Raw genomic sequence first — 20,575 nt, 5'->3', positions numbered from 1 at the left:
CAGTGGCTTACCGGAAAAGATTCAGCATGTCTGACCTGGTGGCTGGCTCCATGGCGTCTGCCTCATTGCCCTCTTCCCAGCATTCTGTTCTGTTTACTCCACCTACCTAATTTTCTGTCCTATCAGAGGGCCAAGGCAGTCTCTTTATTAACCAATGAAAATAACACATAACAGAAGGCCCACCTACATCATGGCTGTGCTAGGGACCCTTTGGTGGTGGGACCCTACAAACACTAGAAACTTGTCTGCGCAGTTTTAGACCTCAGCAATCATGGTTTTGATAAATCAAAGACACCTGGACTCATACCAGGTGTGGTCTATAGTACCTGCAGCCAAGGCTCATACTGAAGAGATCTGGCTCCCCCTTGTGGTAGAGAAATAGCCAATTAAGAGATCATATATCCCCCGCCCTCCCCCCTTGCTCCCAGGACCTCTCCTTTCGAGGGAATTATTTGGGGGTATTACTGGGGAAGTTAAGAATCAAGAAAACTTTTGAAACAAATAAGATTAGAGTGAGGCAAATAAAATCTGAGAATATTTTGAAGGCTTACAGTGTTACATTGCTAGGGTTTAGCCTCGACTTGAGTTCAGGTCCTGAGGCACGGAAGGGACATTGGCCAAGGAAAACTTCTGACCACCAAGTGGGCTGTGCTCAAGAGGCCCCGAATAGCTCAGGCCATCTTTATTTATACCTACCAGAAATTTTCTTACCAGGGTTACGTGAACAACTTTATTATTGGCTTCTATTTTGGACTTTAAGAAATACACCACAAACGAAAGAATACAGTATGAAAACCCCCATTGTTCCCCTTTATGCTTCCCCAAATACACCGTCCCACCTGCTACAATACCTTACTATAGACGTAGAGTTCAGCATTTTTGCAGGCCTTAACTAAATATCGAGCCAGACACAGCCTGCTCTCCTGGAGCTTGTCAGCTGACAGCTGCTTGCCGTTACAAAGTTAAAAGTAACAGACATGGGAACAATGCTTTAAGGACAGTATTCAAACTCAGACATTGGTTCATGTCTGTAAGGTGTATTTTTATACAGCTCTTTTTTTTACAAGAGGGCCCTATGTCTCGATCTCTCTGTAGAAGGCAGACTTTGATAAGCACTCTTCCCATCTCACTGTACCATGCGTCTCCCACCAACACAAGCTCCTGCGTATGGTAAAGATGGATCTCTCCATCCCATATTTTGCATTGCCTGTTTCCTCTTGGCACATACCAGATCCTACCAATGATTCTATGCTTGGTGTCCGGGGACCTTACTCTCAGCAGTTGGCACTGTGTGAATTCCTAAGACTTTCCCCCTATTCTGTGTACGCATGCCTTTCTCTCCTTTCTAGAACCGTGAGACAGAGTGAGTGTTCAAAGTGTTGTTCTCTCATGCGTACCTGTCTCTATCGAGTTAGAAAAGTTCCCAGGATTGGGAGTTGTAGTTAGCAACTCCAGAGAAGAGATTTGAGAAGCGTTAGCCCCCTGTTGAATATTAGGGGAAAATATTTAAAAAGGAGCAGAATTTCCAGGGGCAATTACTGCTGTTGCACGTGTGGCTGACAGGGTAAAACTAAAAACCACGAAAAGAATCACCAAAATAATGAGAGAGAAAAGAACCTGCAAGCCGCATGAATTTTGCAAATTCCTACACTGGTCTTGCCAAGTGAGAGTCTGTTTCCACAGGTGCCTTGCCCTGAGGAAGCCCATAGAACATGTAGTCTTCTGCTGATCTGAGACTAGGCTGCACAGCTCCCAGCATGCGGCGTGAACAACAGAGTTGGGTCCTTCTTAGGGGATTCTGGGCTCTAGGCAGAGCTAAAACAGTTCAGAGATAGGTTAGAACTGAGTAAGGCATGGTGCTGCTTTGTGTAATCCCTTCATCTGAGAGGAGCAGTAGAAGATTGTGAATTGGAGGCTTCATATCAAGAGCGCTTGTGCTCTCTCTCTCTCTCTCTCTCTCTCTCTCTCTCTCTCTCTCTCTCTCTCTCTCTCTCTCTCTCCCAAAGAATTATCCAAAGATGGATGGGCTACAACTTGTCTCCAAATAACTAGCACTCTTTGGAGAAAGCAAACATCTGAGGAGAGGAAAACAACCAGAGAAGGCAGCAGTGATCCCGAAATGTTGACAGAAAGCTGATCACTGGATTGAAGAAGGGAAAAGCAAATGATCTCTTGGGTATCCATTTGCTGGATCAAAGCCAAGAGGATTTGGCTTAGGAGGCAGTTGGATACTGACTGTACACGAAGTCTAATACACTAAAAAGGGAACTCCATTCTTCCAGGTCAGCTAGCTGTTATTTTCACAACGTAGGTGGTGCTGGGAGGTTGAGGCAGGCTTGTATAGGTCTTGAATATGTTAAAGAGTCTGTAAGGTCAAAGAAGGAAATTTGATCCAGGTAGGGGATGAAAGTACCAACCTGGTTCCAGATATGGGCTCATAAACACAGCAAAATGCCCAGTATCCCATCTAAATTCAAGGCAGATTAGATCCTGGATCTAATCCTAGATCCATTTTGAATTAAACACATGGATTAGATCCTAGTGTTGTGAGGACAGACATTGTATATAGAATCTAGATGGTAAAGCATTCCCTTCATGGGAGAGGGAAGAACTGGGTCTCTTTTTTAGCTGGTGGCTGAGGGTTACAGAGTGAGAGAAAGACACAGGAAGATGAGCTATGGTTTATAGGGCCCCCAAACTCCAGAATGATGGGACGTATTGAAGACAAACAAGCAGAAGAGCTCCTCACAGCTAAAGCTAGAAAAATTGAGCAACAAAATGAATAACAATGGTATTGAGCCATAATACAAAGTACAAAAGAAATATACACGCATCCATACCAATAAACACAAATGAGCAAATAGAATATGGGGAGAGGGAGACACATCTTTCTTACTCACGAATTTCAAATACTATGTGTTGTGTTATAATATTCCTCCAGGAGATGGAACTTAATCATGCCAGCTCCTCTACTTCCAATAGGAGTTAGATTTATAGATTTGCCCCTTCCAGAAGCAAAGTAGAAGCGAAAGAAAATAATAGCTTCAAATGGAGAAATGTGGCATGCACTACCCTACAAAGTACTTGAGACCAGTACCACAAGTTAATCACATGTCCCTCTCGGCGTGCTGGAATAAGAAGGACATGCCACAGCTGTGTGTTGTCCATTTCCACCCCACCCCACCAACACAATCTCAGTCTAAGCATACAGGAAACATCACAGAGACACAAATTTAGGGCTCTTCTTTTTCTATTATTGGCACGGTGGGTGAGCGCTGGTGGAGCCCTCAGAGGACTCTGGGTTTGGTCTCCAGCAACATGGTACTATGGATTGGATCCTGAACATTGGTGGGAAAATATGGCATCCAAATGAAGGCTGAGGTTCAGTTAATAGTAAATACGCCAGTGTTTTTAGTTAATTTTTTGAGATAGGATTTATGTTGCTCAAGTTTTCTTCGAATTTGCAGTGTAGCCAAAGATTACCTTATATTCTGGATCCTCCTGCCTCCACTTTCCAAGTTTAACTCATGGCCTTGACAAGTGTACTAAAGTTTTACAAGATGTTTAGAGTGGGCCTGGGGTCGGGCAGTGTTGGCACATGCCTTTAATCCCAGCACCCAGGAGGCAGAGGCAGTTGGATCTCTGTGAGTTCAACGCCAACCCGGTCTACAGAGCGAGTTCTAGGACAGCCAAAACTGATACACAGAGAAACCCTGTCCCAAATAGCAACAACAAAAACTAAAGCAAGCAAGCAATAAAACAAACAAGCAAAAGAGTGAGTTTGGAGAGATGGTTCAGTGGTTAAGATCACTGGCTGCTCTTGCAGAGGACCTGGGCTGAGTCCCAGCACCCACATGGTGGCTCACAACTGTCTGTATCTCCAGTTCCAGGAGATCTGATGTCCTCTTCTGACTCTCTTGGGCACACATGGTATATACACAGACATATATGAAGGCAAAATATTCATATACATAAAATAATTTTAAAAAAGGTGTTAAGGATAGAGGAGCAAGAGTAAATGGGGTTTACTATACATTTATTACAGCTTTCATAATTACTCCAAAATAAAAAGTAGAATTCCTACCAGGCAGTGGTGGTGCACGACTTAATCCCAGCACTTGGATGCAGAGGCGGAAGGATCCCTGAGTTCAAAGCCAGCCTGGTCTACAAAGAGTTTTAGGGTGGGTGGGGCTATACAAAACAAACAAACAAACAAGCAGCAGAATTCCTGACTATAATAGCATGTTATGCGTGGGAAAGGCTAAATGAGTTTAAATGTTCTAAGGACCCTGAATTATGCATAAGAAAATAAATGTTTGATTGATTTAACACTCTGATCAGTGTATGGCGCACTGTAAATGATACCCAGGGCTGGTGAGATGACTCAGCAGGTAAAGCCCTGGCTTCCAAGCCTGGTGGTCTGAGCCTGATTCTCAGAAGGGGAGAGCACAGGGATGAAGAACTGGCTCTGTGGTTAAGAGCACCCACAGGCAGCTCACAAGCATCTCTAACTCCAGTTCCAAGAAATTCGATGCCCCTTTCTGACCTCCTCGAGCACCAGGCACACATGTGGTACAGACATATACAGGCAGACAAAACACATAAAAAGAACTAAATCTAAAAAATATATATTTGAAAAGAAGGAGAAAGTTGACTTTATCAAGTTGTCCCCTGACTTCTGTATGTAGGAGTCAAGCCACAGTCAAGTATTCTCTCTCTCTCTCTCTCTCTCTCTCTCTCTCTCTCTCTCTCTCTCTCTCTCTCTCTCACACACACACACACACACACACACACACACACAAAGAGACAAGTGATAAGTGTGATTTGTAAAAAGGCACTCACTATGGGTAGCTTAGTAGTCAGGTCCTTGCCCAGCATATACGAGTCCCTGGTCTGAAACTCTCAGCACTGGCGGAAAAGATATTTACTAAAGGCATATAAAGGTTTCCTATGCTACTATCTATTCCTTCAGCACAGCTACTTACCTGTGACAAAGTGACATGAAAGCAGCCATAGACACTATGCAAGTGGATCGAATGGACATATAGAGACTGTATACACCCCAGGCATGGTGGCTAAACAATTAAGAAAGGATATCTTTTCTGTACAGACTAGGAGGTTTCTTGATCAAGAAAAGAAGTTTATTTTGGTTCTGAGTTGAAGCAGTGTTGAAAGGCCACATCTGGTGAGCTTTCGCTGGTAAAGTCTAGATGTGGAACAGAGAGGGTTGTCACATGGCAAGAGATAGGGAGCACATGTGTGTACATATGTCCATTTTTATCTCTTCCCCTTCTAAGGCTAGCAGTCTTCGGTCATGGGGGCTCCGCTTGCATAATTTTATGTTTAATCTCCCCGGAAAGCTCCCATTTTTAAACACCACAGTTGAGGTCAGGCTAGTGGTGCTTACGTTGCCCTTCCAGCACTTGGATGGTGGTGGCAGTAAGACCAAGAAGTTCAAGGCCCCACCCAGGTCCTCTGCGTGTGTGTGACAGTTGTGTAGCTTGGTCTGTGTGTAAGGCTCCTAGCGGTGAGATCAGGACCTGGGCCTGGCCCTTAGCTGGATTACCTTGCCCAGCCTTTATGCAGGGGGAAGAGCTTGGTGCTACCTCAACTTGATGTGCTGTACTGTGTTCAAGCCCACGGGAGGCCTACTCTTTCTGAATGGAGAAGGAGTGGTTAGAAAGGGGGTAGAAGGGAGTTGCAGGGGAGGGGGTGGGAGGGGAGGAGAGAAGGGAAGGGAAACTGGTTAATATGTAAAATAAATTTTAAGAAATTTTAAATAAAATTTAAAAAAGGAAGAAGTTCAAGACCAGCATTGGCTACATAGAGAATTTGAGGCCCAACTGGGTCCTGTATCAAAAATGTTAAGTAAAAATATTAGATAAAATAGTAAACATTATTTTATTTAATAATTAACAGCTATTTATGTAGTTGAATTAAGTTCCTACTCTCTTAATGCCTCACTATGGGATAAAATCCCCCCCCCATGAACCCTTAAGGGACACGCTGACATCATAATCTGAACGACAGGGCCTAAAGTCTCCTTGTTAGGGCTGGAGGTGGCCCAGAGGTGGGGAATGAAGACTGTTCTTGCAGAGACTCAAGTTCAGTACCCAGCACCCATATTGTGTGGTTCTCACACACCTGTCCCTGCAGACACCCTCTCGGCCCCTCTCCATAGCACCCGCACTCATACATGTGTACGCATACACACATGATTTAAAATAGAAAAGTAAATCTTTAAGGGTTCCTGTTGAACTGCACACAAATGTTTTAAGAACCCAAAGGGATAGTTCACTGCTAATTACTTCCCAGAGCTCCAGGCTGGTGTACCCTGGTGTACATACATACATGCTATGTGACTAGCACCTGCCCGCTGTTCAGGGTACAAGCCAGAGTTCTTTATAATTAAAATCCTTGTAGAAGTTGAACTACATAAGTTCAACTATACAAGTTGAAGTGCTTCATAAAGCATGCACACCATATTTATTTATTCTTTTTTTAGTGGGATTCCCAAGAATATGAATTGCTCTGCCCCTATAGACAGAAGACCCTGTGGGGAAAAGACCTAGTCTGTCTTCTAAAATGGTGCCTACTAGGCAGTAGTCCGTTAGTGTTCCTAGATGGAAAAAAGCATTTTTCTTTATCAGTGTTCACATCAATATTGTTTGCACTGCATTGACTCTAGGGAAGATGGAGTGATGGGTGGCATAATGACCGAACTGGGCACTGAGACCGTCGGTCCTCTCTTAAGGCCACTGCTCAGTGTGATGTGTGTCAGGGCAACAGCAACTAGGAAATATGGAGACTTGTAAACCTAGAAAACCAAGCACCTCCAGGTCCCTGAGGGATTCCACTTGATCTATCCCAGCTCTCTTAGATTCCACCTGGTTCTGTGTTCTAACCTGCAGTTTGCAAGTTGTGGCCATAGACCCAGTCCAGACTTGACAGTGACCAGTGACCGGCTCCAAAGAAAATGTGAGTCAGAACAAGTCATTTGGGAAGACATTTGAAAGTCTGCCTCATCATGCCCCCCTTAATGACAAATCTGTCTAGCTGAACCCTAGGAGATTCACAGATAGATTCTTTCCTGGGCTTTAGATACCAGAGCTCTCAGAGCCACAGGCAGACACAAGGAAGGGCAGCAGCTGGTACCTGAGCGCGCCCCCAGACTGGCTTTCCCTGACAGTGCCTATTGTGATGTCATGGAGTCTCAGTATAAAGGCAGGAACTGTAGCTGAGAGGAGCATAGGCTTGAGGAATGGCGCTAATGTGGGGCCTCGCTGCTCCACTGCCAGTGTATCTCAGCCTTACGTTACTTGGTTTTTTAGTCTATGGCACATGGGTACTCTTTTCTAGGTATCAGAACCAGGGCCAGGTGGCAGCCAAGACACAGGTACGTGATAACCACTCTTTCTCGGGTCACTTCTCCCCATTCTGACGGCCTATAGGTTTGTCTAAATGCCTGTCCTCTGGGCCATAGGAGGACCTGGACGGAGGGCAGAGGGGAGTTGAGACAGAACTGATAGATGCTTCCTCTTTTTTTTTCTTCTTGTTTTGGTTTTTCAAGACAAGGTTTCTCTGTGTAGCCCTGGCTCTCCTGATTCCTGTAGACCAGGTCGGCCTTGAACTCACAGAGATTCTTTTGCCTCTGCCTCCCAAGTGCTGGGACTAAAGGCATGAACCACCACTACCCACCTTGTCTTTCTCTTAATTCACTTCAAGAAGTCTTAAGGTGGGTTTGGTGGTGCATACCTTTAATCCCAACTTCGGAGGGAGAGGCAGGAGGATCCCTGATTTCAAGACCTGCCTGGTCTACATAGTGAGTTCCAGGACAACCAGGACTAAGTAGAGAGATTCTGTCTCAAAAAAATGAAGTGAAGAAGAAGAGGAGGAGGAGAAAGAGGAGGGGGTGGGCTGGAAAAGGAGGGGGTGGGATGGAGGAGGAGGTTGTGGGATGGAGAAGGAGGGAAGTGAGGAGAGGGAGGGGGAAAAGAGGAGGAGGGGGAGGGGGAAGAGAAAGAAGAAGGAGGAGGAGAAGGAAGAAGAAGAAGAAGAAGAAGAAGAAGAAGAAGAAGAAGAAGAAGAAGAAGAAGAAGAAGGAGAAGAAGAAGAAGAAAAAGAAAAAGAAGAAGAAGAAGAAGAGGAGGAGAAGGAGGGGAAAAGGAGGAGGGTGAAGGGGAAGAGGAAGAGGAAGAAGAAGAAGAAGAAGAAGAAGAAGAAGAAGAAGAAGAAGAAGAAGAAGAAGAAGAAAAGAAGAAGAAGAAGAAGAAGAGGAGGAGGAGGAGGAAGAGGAGGAGGAGAGGGTGGGGGAGGAGGAGAAGGTGGAGGTGGGGGAAGGAGAAGGGGGAGGAGGAGGAGGAGGGGGGAGGAGGAGGGGGGAGGGGAAGGAGGAGGGGGAGAAGGAAGAAGAAGAAGAAGAAGAAGAAGAAGAAGAAGAAGAAGAAGAAGAAGAAGAAGAAGAAGAAGAAGAAGAAGAAGAAGAAAAGAAGACGACAACAAAAAGGAGGAGAAGGAGAAGAAGAAGAAAGAAGTAGCTTCAGTAGCTTTAGGATCTATTATCAAATAGACACTGAGGAAGAATTACTAGATATAGAGGAAGTGCTGTCTAGGACTTCCAGCTGAAATGGAACATTCATATGACTTAACTCTGGGGAAGTTATGGAAAAGAATGTGGTAAGTAAGAGTGGTGTGGATATTGTCCATTGCGTGGATGGGAGGCAGATGGTAGAGAGAGCTTGTCTTACAAAGAAAGATTTATAACCATATGACAAAACAAAGAAGGTCTCAGAAAGTGAATTGCAAGTGTCGCTTGGTTGGGGAGTTTCTATTTCCAGTGGGAGAGGGGTTGTCTGAGTACATGGTTCACGTGTTTGAAACATCAGTAGATCACGTCTCTTCTGAGTCTTCAGTCCTTTGAGCAGACCTTGAGTGGCTGGCTCTCCCACAGTCCTGCCATCTTGCCCAGACTTGAGACGCCTATCTCTTTATCGAGTCGTTCCAGTGAGTGTGTGGCATCTCACTGTGGTTTCACGTGCACCCCCCACCCTGCCCCCCCGATGAATGACATTGAGCAACGCCTCAGGTTTATTAGTCGTTTGGAAATTCTCCTTTGTAAACTGCCTATTCAAGTCATTTGTGCATTTTTTGTTTGTGTGAATTTGTGTGCGAGTGTGTGTGGACGTGAGTGTGTGAGTGTGTGTGAGCATGTGTGTGAGTGTGTGAGTATCTGGGTGCCTGTGTGTATGTTAGTGAGGATCAAATTCAGGTCATTGCTCCTTCTGGGCAAAGCAACGACTTTACATTTCTGGTGCATTTTTTCCTTTATTTATTTATTTTTGTTGTTGTTGTTGTTTGTCTGTTTTAGTTTTTTTGTTTCTTTTGGTTTATCAAGACACAGTTTGTCTGTGTAATCCTGGATGTCCTGGAGATCTTTCTGTTGATCAGGCTGGCCTCAAACTCACAGAAATCTTTCTGCCTCTCTCTCAAGTGCTGGGACTAAAGGTGCAAGTCACCACCGCCTGGCAAGCAGTATGTTTCTATTTATTTATTTATTTAGTAAAAATTTTTGTTTCTCATTTTACATAACAATCCCAGTTCTCACTCGCTCCCCTCCTCCCTTTCCCTCTACCTCCCCACATCCACTCCTCAGAAAGGAGCCCACAAAGTGTAGAACATTGCTTTGAGTCAGGACCAAGGCCCTCCCCACTATATCTAGGCTGAGCAAGGTATCCCTCCAAAGAGAATGGGTCCCAAAAAGCCAGTACAAGCAGTAGGAATAAATCCTGGTCTCACTGTCAGTGGCCCCACAGTCTGCCCCAGTCATACAACTGTTACCCACATTCAGAGGGCCTAGTTCAGTCCTATGCTGGTTCCCTCACTGCCAGGTCAAAGTTGGTGGGTTCCCATTAGCTCAGGCAAGCTGTTTCAGTGGGTGAATCCATCATGGTCTTGATCTCTCTGCTCATATTCTCACTCCTCCCACCCTTCAACTGGACTTTGGAAGCTCGGCCCAGTGCTCCGCTGTGGGTCTCTGCCTCTGCTTCCATCAATTGCTGGATGAAGGTACTAAGGTGATATTTAAGATGGTCATCAATCTGACTACAGGACAAGGCCAGTTCAGGCCCCCTCTCCACTATTGCTTAGGGTCTTAGATGGGGTCATCCTTGCGGATTCCTGGGAATTTCTCTAGAGCCAGGTTTCTTGCCAGAATGCTTCTTTATTCTAATCTACAAAGTCTCTCTTTTCTTTAATAATGTTATTTAAATATTGGATAAAAGGGACATTTCTCTAGATTTTACAGTCAACATTTTGTTGATCAAATACCCATGCTTTGTAGCCATGCACATAAGGACAATGCTAATTGGATTTAGTGGGTTATAAAAAAAAGGCAAACTTGAGGCTGGGAGTTGGATACATTGTGGGATATGTGGGGGAAGTTGGAGTGGGGAGGGGTGGGTATCATTAAGGTTTATTGTATGCGTGTATAAAATATTTTGTTTTGGGCGGGCCCTTTGTCTCCCGGGTCCTGGGAAGACCAGCTAGCCCTGTTGCACTGCTTAGGAGTTCTTCCCAGAGAGATCCTTCATCTGGCGTTGGACTGCGATACAGACGGAGACCCACATTGGAGCACCGGACTGAGCCCCCCAAGATCCAAATGAGGAGCAGAAGGACGAAGAAAATGACGAAGGACTGCGAGGGATGCTATCACCCACTGATACAAGGGGTCGGATCTAATGAGAGTTTACCAAGGCCAGTTGGACTGCGACTGAACGAGCACGTGATCCAACCAGATTCTCTGAATGTGGCCGGATTCTCTGAATGTGGCTGGCCTGGAGTCTTTCTGAGAAGACATTGACAATGACACTGGGACTAGTTTCCTCTGCATATACTGGATTTTTGGGATCCAGTCTGTTTGGATACTCACCTTCCTGGACCTGGAGGGAGGGGGGAGGAACTTGAACTTCCCACAGGGCAGGAAATCCTGACTACCCTTAGGGACAAAGAGGGAGGAGGAGAGGGAGGGGGGAGTGGGAGGGTGTTGGGAAGAGGGGCGTAAATGGAAACTTTTATAATTTAATAAAATTACTTTCAAAAAAAATAAAAAATAAATAAATAAATAAAAACTAAGCAGATACAATATCTTATAATAAAATCCATCATTCACACATTTTGAATTTTGTTGCCCCTTGCACTTTCTGTGAGTTGGGATTTTTCCAAAACTCATGTAGAAATATATGCATTTTCCAGGGAACAGGGTTGCAAAGTGTGACCTTCAGGCGGGATTACTTTGCAGACTGGGTAAGGTCTCCCAGGCATGGCCCCTTACTCTCTGAGGACTTAGCCGCCACAGGAGTCGGAACCCTTTTGTCTTCCACACGCACCCCCTAGCTCCTCCACTTCTTCTGTGAGTTGAAGCTGTACAAAGTCGTCAGGCAAAGCTAAGGACATGGTAGCACTAGGCTCTTAGACTTCTGGAACCATGAAACCAACTAAACCCTTTCCTTCAAAGATGAGCTGATGACAAATATTCTACTTTTTGCAACTCAACATAAACTAGAACCAGGAGGAATTTGTTTTCTGTTGAGAAGAGAGGACATACTTAATATGTCATGATAATCATTATGAGGCACATATTGTCTGCTCTGGTATGGCATTTTATCTATCTATCTATCTATCTATCTATCTATCTATCTATCTATCTATCTATCTATCATCTCCCATTACCTATATCTATCTTTTTATGTATTTTTAGTGCTAGGAATCAAATTCGGGGTCTGGTGAGCTAGGCAAGCAGTCTGCTACTGAATTACATCCTCAGGCCTGGTATACTGGTTTAATACTGTAAATAATGTTTCTTCCCCTCCCTCCCTCCCCCTCCCGCCCTCCCTCCCTCCCTCCCTCCCTCCCTCCCTCCTTTCTTCCTTCCTTCCTTCCTTCCTTCCTTCCTTCCTTCCTTCCTTTCTTTCTTTCTTTCTTTCTTTCTTTCTTTCTTTCTTTCAGGGGAGGGGGTTAAGACAGTGTTTCTCAGAGTAGCCCAGGCTGCCCTGGAACTCACTTTGTCACTCTGTAGACCAGGCTGGCCTACTCACAGAGATCCACCTTCTCCTGTTTCCTGAGAGCTTGCATTAAAAATATGTGCCACTGCTGCCCCTTGTAAATACCATTGTATAAATGATGCTGAAGCCCACAAATACAACATCTTTCCAAATGATCTGCTTAGAGGACCCTACTAAGTTTATCACTTTGAATCTATTCTCCTGTAGGAATATTCTCTAAATCATGTTATGTGTAAATAACAACAGTTTTATTACTTATTTTTCAGTTCTTATTTATGACTTTGTTCTCCTTGCCTTCATTTATGAATATGACTTCAGTACAATATTCAGGAGCAGTGTGTTGTGAGCATCTGTCTCTTTTATTAAGTCAGGGAACGTTTTCAATAATTCACCAGTTATGTATAATGTTTTCTGTAGCTTTTCAAATATTCTTTAGCAAATCAAGGAAATTTTAGCAAGAATTGATGTTAATTTTTTAAAAGATGTCCTAAAATTTTAAATTTAATCTTTTTGTACTGGGTGCTAAGCATTAAGTATATTTTCTGCCTCTATTTAGATGGTCATTTTTTTTCTTGTTTGTTCAATCAATGTACCGAGTTGCATGAGAATGTAAGATAATAAATCAACCGTGAATTCCTAGGAAATGTATAATTCATTTGTAATGTTGGCTCCAATACTTTAATTAGATTTATTAGATTCAGTTTTCTAATATTTTGTTTGATACCTATGCAACTTTGCATAAATATATTGAGTGGACAGGTCTTAATTAGATTTTAGAATGGTGATTGTTCCAGCTTCCTCAATTAAAACAGAAGCAAATCCACATTTCCATCTCATTAATGGAACAGACTCCCTCAATGCTCATGGAGTTACAGGGGTCTTGGGAGTTCATACTAAATGTGGACAGCATGGGTCCAGGGACTTTGGTGTCGACGAGCTGAACACCACCACTCACCCCTCTCTGACTAGGGCTGGAATGTGACCAGCTAAGGCCCGCCTTCCCCACCATGATGGTTTGACCCACAGACGGGAAGTCAAAATACAAAATACACCATTCCTTCCTCTTTCCTCAGTCTGCTTTAGTGCGGCTGACACAGCAATAGAAGTAACTAATAGAAACTGTGAATCACCCCATCGGTCTGCAGTGACTTTTCAGTGTGAAGCCAAATCCGCGGCAGTTTCCAGGGCCTAGGGATATGTGGTAAATTTGTCATTGAGCACTTCTAAATGAGCATGTGGGGTGTCTTCTGCTGGATTAAAAATGATATTATTTGGTGAGATTGCTTAGTGATTAAGAGCACTTGCTGCTCTTGCAGAGGACCTAGGTTCAGTTCCCAGAGTCCATATAGTTGTCACAACCATCTGTAACTCTAGTTCCAGGGGACCTGATACCAACTTCTGGACTCAGAGGAGCACCAGGCATGCATGTGGTTCACATGCATACAAGTAAACACTCATAAACATAAAAATAAATGTTGTTTGCAAGTACATATTTATGAAGCATCATGTTTTGCTTCATGCATTGCTTAATAATTAATCAAGCTAATTAACACGCTTTTCAGATTTTTTTTATGTATATGATAAGAAATTTAAGATTTATCCTTTTAGCAATTACAGTTTTTAAAAAAGTTTTCTTTCAGCCGGGAGGTGATGGTGCACGCCCTTAATCCCAGCACTTGGGAGGCAGAGGCAAGTGGATCTTTATGAGTTTGAGGCTAGCCTGATCTACAAAGCAAGTTCCAGGACAGCCAAGACTGTTGTACAGATAAATCCTGTCTCAAAAAACAAACAAAAAAGTTTTTTTAATTAGTTCATTGCCCAAGGTGGTAGGGCTTTTTAAACAAACACACACACACACACACACACACACACACACACACACACACACACACACACATTTATTTTCTCTGTTCCAGTCTTTCACATCTGAATTCTTTAAAATTCCCATTACTATCCGAGAGGGAGGTTGGAGGCCTGCCTTTAATCCCAGCACTCAGAGGCAGAGGCAGACAGATCTCTGAGTTTGAGGCCAGCCTGGTCTACAGAGTGAGTTCCAGGACAGTCAGAGACCCTTCTGTCTCGAAAAAGAAAGAAAGAAAGAAAGAAAGAAAGAGAAAGAAAGAAAGAGAAGAAAGCAACAACAAAAAATTCACATTGTTTTTCACATTTGATTTTTTAAAAAAATTAAGAATTGTTTTTATTTTCCATGTATGAGATTTTTGCCTGCCTGTGTACATGGCAACACGTGTTGCCTGGTGTTCAGGGGTCATAAGACAGCATCAGGTCCCCTGAAACTGGAATTACAGTTAGAAGACACTGTGGGTGCTGGGAACCAAACCTGGGTCCTCTCCAAGAGCAACCAGTGCTCTTAACGGTTGAGCCTCCTCTCCAGCACCCCACATTTGAATTCGCAATCCTCTTAGAGTCCGCCTCTGAATCCCTTATTGAGAAATGTACACTTTTATTTTTCTCTTTGTTATTTGCCACTGTCTTAGCTCCTTTCCCGTCGCCGTGAGAGACTGCTCTAACAAAAGTGACTTAATTGGGGGAAAGGTTCAGTTCAGGTCAATCACCCAAGGTTATGGTCCGCTGGGGAAATCGTGGCCAGGGGAGCTTAGGGTAGCTGTAACATTGCTTCTGCAGTAACGAAATCAGCCAGGAGTCCAGACTGCAGCTCGCTTCTCTTTCCCCACAGACACAGTCTGGGTTCCCAGAGAAGGGCGCCACCCACAGTGGCACCCCAGGTACAAGACGGTTCCCCATGGGCGAGCGTGCTCCAGAGTCTCATCTTCCCGTGAGTCTAGATTTTTCTCAAGTTGATGACGTTTCTCATCACAGTTATGGAATCGTTTCTTGTCACTGTGTGGGGCTCTCTTCAATTAAGCTGCCACACGTACGTGAATTTATTTCAGAGCTGGGTTTTGGGGTTTTGTTGGTTTATTTTGAGACAGGTCTCTCTATGTAGTCCTGCCTGTCTTAGAATTTAGATCAGGCTGGCCTCAAATGTACAGAAATCCTTCTGCCTCTTGATTGTTTCAGAGATTTTTTTTTTTTAAATTCAAATCCCACCTGCCTGCTCCCGTGCTTATGAACTGGTTTTGTAGGATGTCTTAATTTTTAGCTCAGCAAGTTGCTTCCTTACACTTCTGTTTCTGGTTACTTTTGGCAATGAGCAGGCCTTTATATTGCCACATAAGGGTTAGAGTTTACAAGTCTTGTAACATTCCAAGAGATACATGGATTAAGAATGCCCTAAAGTAGAATTTAAATTGGGGAGGACTGACATTTTTGAAAGTAAAATCATCCCAGTTAAGAGCCTGGAATACCTCTCTAATTATTCAGATCTTTATTTATGTCCCGTGTTAAATGTTTATAGTTTTATATAAGAAAATCTTCTGTATTGGTTGTTAATTAACTACTTTTTAAATTAATTAAAATTTTTATTAATGTAAAGAATATAGTTTGTTACTTTAAACGTTATAGAGTTTTTACTCAAATAAAAATGCTCCTTCTTAGTCCCAAATACTGGTATTACAGGCATGTGCTGCTATATGCAGCTGCAATAAATATTTATAAATTGTTTTGGATTAGGGAAATTAGGGAATTTGGTGACTTGTACTATATGCACTATATATAGCTTGGTCTGGTAGATACATAGTAAATTCAAGGATAGCCTGGGCTACATGAGACTGTCTCAAATTTAAAAAAAACAAACAACACAATATATGTATTGTATAAATATATTAGATTTGTTGGAGATTATCTATTATTGCCATTGCTTACTGATCCTACTCAAGTGATCTATAGTTTTGTAAATTTTGGTGCAAAAATATTTTTCTAAGAATTTAACGATTTTAATCAGGTTTCAATATGTAGTTATTCAAACTATTTTTTCTTTCCTCTTCTAGTTTTCTGTTTCTAAGACTTACAGTTCCACCTGCAGAACATTACCACCTAGGGTATCTGTCAGTACGGTGAACATCAGTTAGAATTCCAAACCGATGTGAAGATAGACTCACTGTGAAATTCTCAGACAAGGTCCTTTTACAACCTTGCTTTAGTTTCTCACAAAACTGTAAGGAAAACTTACAGGGAGAGAGTGGTTTAGACACTCGCAGTTTCAGTCCTGTGTTGGCTGGTTCTGAGCCAAGGTGGAGCCATCATGGTGAAGCCATCTAATGGCCAAGGGAAATAGAAAAGAGGGTAGGGAAAAGGGACCAGGGACAAGGTATACTCTCAAGGGTAAGGTTCTAATAACCTAACGGGTTCCCCTCCTACTGCTTTCCAATAATGCTACCTTGGCACCCTCGTGACCTGGTCACTTCTGGATCACTTCGCTGTAGTCCCATCTCTGAACGCAGCATTGAGGATGAAGATTCCAGCAAGAAGCCCTTTTAAAGGTTACTTTTGTGGAAACACCCAGAGCTCACTCCTCCTCACCTCGTGAACAGGCATTTTCTAGTCACTATTGACCCGAATAACCATCCGAGAGGGGAGACTGGGAACAACAGCACTGTAGTGGGAATAAGTCTAATATAGTACAGTATGGCTGGAAGGAAGACACCGAGACAAAGGAAAGCTCTTAAAGGCAACGAGTGAGAAATGTATGCAGTCCGTTCGGCAGGGGTTGGCATCAGCTCATTGGTGGAAGGGTTGTCACTAGGCAAATGTTGTGTTGGGAATATCTTGACTGAAAGTCTGCAGTTTTAAAGACCGTTAAAGATAAACCTGTGGAATCGTGGAATCCGTGGGTACATATGGAGGCATACGGCACACAGGGTTCATGTAGAACAGTGGTTCTCTGCTACATCCACGGCTGTCACGCCAGTGTAGCAGAAATGCTGACTGGACGGACTGTTGCAGTAGGATTGGGGCCTGCACTTCACGGAGTTATGTCCCTGGCTGTCCCTTGGCAATTAGTTGTGGTCATAATGCTACCTGAGTCGCCATTTGCACTGACTCGACCTCGCTATCCTTGGCGCCAATATGGCTGTCTTTTCCTTATTTTTCTGTTCTGTGTGATTCTTGCATCTTGCCAACAAATCAGACTATTCCAGAAAGTTGCTGATACAAACAAGACTGCTGAGGACATTTTGAACTCTGCCCCACCATTCATTAAAGCCTTTAAAGAAGTAGCCAGTTCTGGGAATTGGGAGTCATCGTTAGAATAATTCCTTAATGATGTGGAGCAAAAGGAGTTAATCTTACTAGGAGAAACCTTAGAAGCCTTCTGCAGAAAAACAATTGCAGCAGTCCCCACTAGGCATCTGCCTGGGGAGATACATGCAGTTGCAAACAGGAGGCCTATGAAGCCTTCCTTATGGCCAGAAAAAACCTAGGCTGATAGCAACATCTGAGCCTGAGAGTCGGGGAGGGAGGAGAGTTGAGATTAATGGTGTAAGATGAGTTTCAGAGAAGTTTGAGATCATGAAATTTCCTAGCAGAAAGTTTTCCCAGGAAGACAGTGGCCTTTCCTTCTCACACCCAGGATATTCTGAGCACAAAGTCACTTAGCCCAGCCAGCCACCTGGTACAGACTGAGCAAAAGTCCTTGTACCCAAGTCAAAGCATTTTCAAAGATTCTCTTGTAAACTGTTTTATGCTGTTCTTTTTTATTTTATGAGCTGATGGTGTATGCCTTTGCCAAGTTTTTTGATTGTAAAAGAATATAAACCTTGCGCTGACTGAAGTAAAGTTGCAGCAGCATATTCAACCACATTGAATGTGTCTGTCTGTCATTTCCTGGCCGATTCCTGAATTCTCTTGAGCCTTCTCCCTGATTCTCCCACGGTCTGAGTGGCTCCCCTGAGCCGGTCTGTGGCACCTGTGCTGCGTTTTTTTTTTTTTTAATTTTTAATTGAATTTTATTTTGTTTTGGTTTTTCGGGACAGGGTTTCTCTGTGTAGCCCTGACTGTCCTAGAACTCACTCTGTAGACCAGACTGGCCTTGAACTCAGAGATCTACCCGCCTCTGTCTCCAAAGTGCTGGGATTACAGGTGTGTGCCACCATGCCCAGCTACATTTTCTTAATTGATGATATGGGAAGGTCCAGCTCACTGTGGGTGATGCCACCCATGGACTGGTGGTTTCAAGTGGTACAAGAAGGCAGGATGAGCAAGCCATGGAAGCAAGGCAGTAAGCAGGGTTCCTCCACGACATTTGCATTAGCTGCTGCCTCCTGGATCCATCTTGCCCTGAGGTCCTGCCATGACTTCCCTTAGCAATGGAGTGTAACCTGAGAACTGTAAGCTGAAACAAACCCTGTCGCCATAAGTTTGTGGTCACCATGTTTCAGCACAAAAGTGGAAATCCTAGCTGCGACACCATCTTAACCGTAAATGTTATATGTAAAATCCTGGGACTTTTACTTCGTTTACTGTGATAGCAATTGCCTCCTTCCTAAATAAAGAACTTCCTATTCTTATTGGCTGACTTACTGGTACTTTATTAATATCACTTCAGTTCCACTGACATCCCCTTTTGTGTTCAGTGTTTCAGGACTTCCTATGGGCTGGAACCAGGACTATGTATTCTGGTCAATAGACAGGAGTCTTCAACGGATCTTCCAACATCTGGAAAATGCAAGGTCAGGAAACAGAGTTTCTTGGTAGGGGAGAGAGAGGGAGTAAAAGGAGGGAGGTAAAAGAAAAGTGAGTTTGAGCAATGGAGAACAATATTTTGAGCTTTATTTATTCCATGTTTTATATGGGTATTTTACTTACATGTGTGTTTGTGCACCACATGAATGCCTGATACCCACAGAGGCCAGAAGAGGGCATTGGATCCCCTGGCACTGGAGTTACAAATGTTTGTAGACTACCATGTGGGTGTTGGTAGGCAAACTTGGGTCCTCTAGAAGAACAAACACTACTCTTAACTGCTGAGACATCTCTCTAGGCCCCACAGTGTATGTACATATGTGTGTGTGTGTATACTTTTTGTGCGTATGTGCACATGTGTACCACATGTACATGGTGGTCAGCAGACAAGCCACAGGAGTCAGTGCTTTCCGTCTAACATGTGGTTCTTAGGGATCGAACACAGGTCTTCTGGCTTAATGGCAAGCACAGGTTGTGTGTACATGTGTATGTGTGTGTGTCTGCGTGTCTGCAAAACTTGGGTGTCATTTTTGTGGAGTCATCCACATGGATTTTTGAGATAATGCCTCTTACTTGGACTCACTAATTAGCCTTGGCTGTCCAGTGAGCCCCAGGGGACCCACTTTTCTCTGCTTCCCCAGCACTGGGGCACTATGAACCTTTATTTTCATGTGGGTCCTGGGGATGGAACTCAGCTTCTCTCTTTGAATAGCATGTACTTTACTGACTGACTCATACATTTTGCTCTTGGTGGAGGGATTCTTTACACAAACAACTGATGTTTGTGAATGCAAGCCCTCCTTTCATCTCTCCCTTAGACCAAAAGTGTTTTGGAATTGAAACAACCACTCTCTCTCTTCTTACTGATTTTGTGCCTACTGATTCCAAAGAAAATGAAAACATTTCTTTTTGTCAGGTCAACACTTATTGAAATTTTACAAGAGTCCCAAGATTTATTTTCCTCCTCCGTCTCTGACATTGTGGATCGGGAGGCTATCCCACCTTCTTGCTACTGTAAGATGGGAAACAGTTCTTCTGACTCCAGTATGTCTGTATCATCCAACGACAGCTAGAACCTGTCTTATCTTCCAACGTAGAAATTCCGGAGCCATAGTTTACCTGCTTTCTCCCGAAAGGAACCGTCCACATCCACTCCCAGAAGCCAGGACTCATCCCTGCCTACTTTTCAGCTCTCTCCTTTAGTCAGAGGAGAACTGGAAGGACACATATGTCAGAAGGTTTCTACTTTGCGGTCACAAGTGGTGCCTCTGCCCGTGAAGAAATCCTGGGAAATACTCAATCATTTGATGGATGTACAAGGAGTCCCTGAACAAGGGCTCCCCAAAACTCAGTTACCTAAACTCATCCCTCAGAGTGCTGAGCAAAATACCAACCGATCTCCAGATGTTCCATCGTTTCATGTACATGTGAACATTGGGGTGAATTCTGATTTAAGCAGGACAGAAGTGGCACAGCCACTTACCTCAAACAAGCAGTTATAGTCTGAGAATGACTGCCAGGTTCTTAGATACAACCTTTTAGTTATATCAGTGGGCACTCCATCTCCCATTAACATAGTTCGGGAAGAAAACACTTTACTGAAAAAGGATCCAAAGCATGTGTTAGAGCTGAATATAGATCAGAGGGTCCTAGATCTTTCAGAAAAAAGGATTCAGCCACAAAGGGCACAAGTAACTGATATGGAACTGACAGCCCAGGTACCATGCTCAGCCACGGACAGTGTAAAGGTCACTCCGGTGGCATTGCTTCAGGTTATGGGCTTGATGGGAATGGTCCCAGAATCACACTTCAGATAATTGAACCCAAAACAGTAACAAGTCTTCCGCATCCAGCTACGGAATCAAAGAGTATGGCCTCAAGACTGAGTCAAGTTACAGATAATATGAAGGTAACTC

The 20,575-nt window shown here is 43.7% G+C and overlaps 1 long non-coding RNA gene across 1 annotated transcript in view; it reads left to right on the top strand.

Annotated features, from left to right (window-relative positions):
* The first annotated feature begins 14,330 nt into the window (after window positions 1-14,330).
* Window positions 14,331-20,575, top strand: part of LOC148118332 (uncharacterized) — a 32,654-nt gene continuing 26,409 nt past the window's right edge. The window contains exons 1-2 of the long non-coding RNA XR_015736132.1: window positions 14,331-14,853; window positions 18,551-18,646. This is a non-coding gene — a long non-coding RNA (uncharacterized LOC148118332). The remainder of the gene's footprint in view (window positions 14,854-18,550; window positions 18,647-20,575) is intronic.

The sequence above is a fragment of the Myodes glareolus genome, chromosome 23 (assembly GCF_982192425.1).
Source record: "Myodes glareolus chromosome 23, mMyoGla1.1, whole genome shotgun sequence".
NCBI lineage: Eukaryota > Metazoa > Chordata > Mammalia > Rodentia > Cricetidae > Myodes > Myodes glareolus.
The sequence above is the reverse complement of the archived record's forward strand: the minus strand, read 5'-3'. Positions and strand labels throughout refer to the sequence as shown.